General features: G+C 40.8%; 1 long non-coding RNA gene across 1 annotated transcript in view; it reads left to right on the forward strand.

The window, feature by feature from the left end:
- Positions 1-3155, forward strand: part of LOC118429745 — a 4559-nt gene extending 1404 nt beyond the window's left edge. The window contains exon 2 of the long non-coding RNA XR_004832775.1: positions 3117-3155. This is a non-coding gene — a long non-coding RNA (uncharacterized LOC118429745). The remainder of the gene's footprint in view (positions 1-3116) is intronic.
- Positions 3156-3284: the final 129 nt, after the last annotated feature.

The raw sequence follows: 3284 nt of genomic DNA on the forward strand, positions 1-3284 counted from the left end.
ACAGGTGAGTAAGGTGCGTTTCCTTTGGCGACACACCAGGTAAGACACCGTACAGGTATTAGGTGTGTTTCCTTTACGACACACCAGTCAAGACACCGTACAGGTAAATTAGGTGTGTTTCCTTTGACGACACACCAGGTAAAACACCGTACAGGTGAGTAAGGTAAGTTTTATTTGACTGTAGACCAGGTAGGACATCTACAGGTGAGTAAGATGTGTTTCCTTTGGCGACACACCAGGTAAGACACCGTATAGGTGAGTAAGGTGAGTTTTATTTGACAATAGACCAGGTAGGACATCTACAGGTGAGTAAGGTGCGTTTCCTTTGGCGACACACCAGGTAAGATACCGTATAGGTGAGTAAGGTGAGTTTTATTTGACAATAGACCAGGTAAGACACCGTATAGGTGAGTAAGGTGTGTTTCTTTGACTACAGACCAGGTAAGACACCGTACAGGTGAGTATGGTGTGTTTTCTTTGACTATGAAACAGGTAAGACACTATACAGGTGAGTAAGGTGTGTTTTGTTGACTACAGATTAGGTAAGACACCGTACAGGTGAGTAAGGTGCCTTTGCTTTGCCTATAGACCATGTATGGCATTAAAAAGGTGAGTATGGTGTCTTTCCTTTGCCTATACACCAGATAAGGCATTATACAGGTGAGCAAGGTGTTTTGGCTTTGCCTATAGACCAGATAGGGCATTATACAGGTGAGTAAGGTGCCTTTCCTTTGCCTATAAACCAGATAGGGCATTATACAGGCAAGTAAGGTGTCTTTCCTTTGCATATAAACCAGATAGGACATTATACAGGCAAGTAAGGTGCCTTTCCTTTGCCTATAAAGCATATAGGGCATTATACAGGTGAGTGAGGTGCCCTTCCTTTGCCTATAGATCTGATAGGGAAATACACAGGTGAGTACAGTCTCATAGTGTCTTTCCTTTGCCTATAGACCAGATTAGGCATTATGCAGGTGAGTATGGTCATTTGGAAAGACACCATAGTAACTGTACTCACCTGTATGATGCCTAATCTGTTTTATAGGCAAAGGAAGATATCTTAGTGACCATACTCACCTGAATAATGCCTTACCTGGTCTATAGGCAGAGGAAGGGCACCTTACTCACCTTTATAATGCCCTATCTGCCATATAGGCAAAGGAAAGACACCACAGTGATCATATTCACCTGTATAATACCCTATCTGGTCTATAGGCAAAGGAAAGACACCATACTTACCTGTATAATGCCCCATCTGGACTATAATCAAAGAAGAGACATCTTACTCACCTGTATAATGCCCAATCTGGTCTATAGGCAAAGGAAAGACATCTTACTTGCCTGTATAATGCCCTATATGCTCTATAGTCAAAGGAAAGACACCATAGGGACCGTACTCACCTGTGTAATGCCCTATTTGGTCTATAATCAAAGGAAGGGCACCTTACTCACCTGTATAATGCCCTAAATGGTCTATAGGCAAAGGAAAGACATGTTTCTCACCTGTATAATGCCCTACATGGTCTATAGGCAAAGGAAAGGCACCTTACTCACCTGTATAATGCCCTATCTGGTGTATAGGCAAAAGAAAGACACCTTACTTAACTGTATAATGCCCTATGTGGTCTATAGGCAAAGGAAAGGCACCCTATTCACCTGTATAATGCCCTATCTGGTCAATAGGCAAAGGAAAGGCACCTTACTCACCTGTATAATGCCCTATCTGGTCTATAGGCAAAGGAAAGACACCTCACTCACCTGTATAATGCCTTATCTGGTCTATAGGGCAATGAAAGAAACCTTACTCACATGTATAATGCCCTATCTGGTATAATAGGCAAATGAAAGACACCTTACTCACATGTATAATGCCCTATCTGGTATATAGGCAAAGGCAAAACACCTTACTCACCTGTATAATGCCTTATCTGGTCTATAGGCAAATGAAAGACACCTTACTCACATGTATAATGCCCTATCTGGTCTATAGGCAAAGGCAAAACACCTTACTCACCTGTATGATGCCTTATCTGGTCTATAGGCAAAGGAAAGACACCGTACTCACCTGTATAATGCCTACATGGTCTATAGTCAAAGGAAAGGCACCTTACTCACCTGTACGGTGTCTTACCTGGTCCATAGTCAAATGAAACTCACCTTACTCACCTGTGCGGTGTCTTACCTAGTCTGTAGTCAAAGAAACACATGTTACTCACCTGTACAGTGTCTTACCAGTTTCATAGTCAAAGGAAACACACCTTACTCACCTGTACTGTGTCTTACCCGGTGTGTTGTCGAAGGAAACACACCTTACACACCTGTAGATGTCTTACCTGGTCTATAGTCAAATGAAACTCACCTTACTCACCTGTACGGTGTTTTACCTGGTGTGTCGTCAAAGGATACACACCTTATTTACCTGTAAGGTGTCTTGACTGGTGTGTTGTTAAAAGAAACACACCTTAATTACCTGTACGGTGTCTTGACTGGTGTGTCGTTAAAGGAAACACACCTTAATTACCTGTACGGTGTCTTACCTGGTGTGTCGTCAAAGGAAAGACACCGTACTTACCTGTTGAATGCCCTATCTGGTCTATAGGCAAAGGAAAGACACCATACTTACCTGTATAATTCCCCATCTGAACCATAATCAAAGAAAAGACATCTTACTCACCTGTATAATGCCCTACATGGTCTATAGGCAAAGGAAAGACACCTTACTCACCTGTATAATAGTGGAAATAATTAATCATTATGTTACTTCATGAATATGAGGCTAAGACTATTGGTAAGTTTCTACACTTTTCTCCATCCACACTCCAGGTGTTCTTCTAGCTCATTGTTACAATCTTCAATTACCAGTGTCATATTTGGACAAATTGACAAAATGCTATTGTTGACAAACTTTTTGAGTCGTGAGAGTAATATCACCTGCCAACACTTGTTATAGTGAACTATTATATTTTATACTGTTCCAAGGTGGACATTGGATTGTCCCTGATCAATTTTTGTGAAATACTCCTGTTGGGTTGATCCCATATCTTTGTCTTATTTCATTCTTCTCAAAATAATTTGTCAGTCGGTTTGATTTTGACAGGCTTTTTTTTACATTGCAGGTACCAGTGACAACATCTATGCAAGATGGAAACCTTCATTAAAAACTTCCTGCATTTCTATTACCCAATTTGTTGATATGATATTCCTAGCTTGTCTTGAAAGTTTGGATTTTTGTAGCCTATATACATATATATATATCGCAAAGTATCTAAAACACCACTGTACCA

Source organism: Branchiostoma floridae, chromosome 13, assembly GCF_000003815.2.
Source record: "Branchiostoma floridae strain S238N-H82 chromosome 13, Bfl_VNyyK, whole genome shotgun sequence".
Taxonomy (NCBI): Eukaryota; Metazoa; Chordata; class Leptocardii; order Amphioxiformes; family Branchiostomatidae; genus Branchiostoma; species Branchiostoma floridae.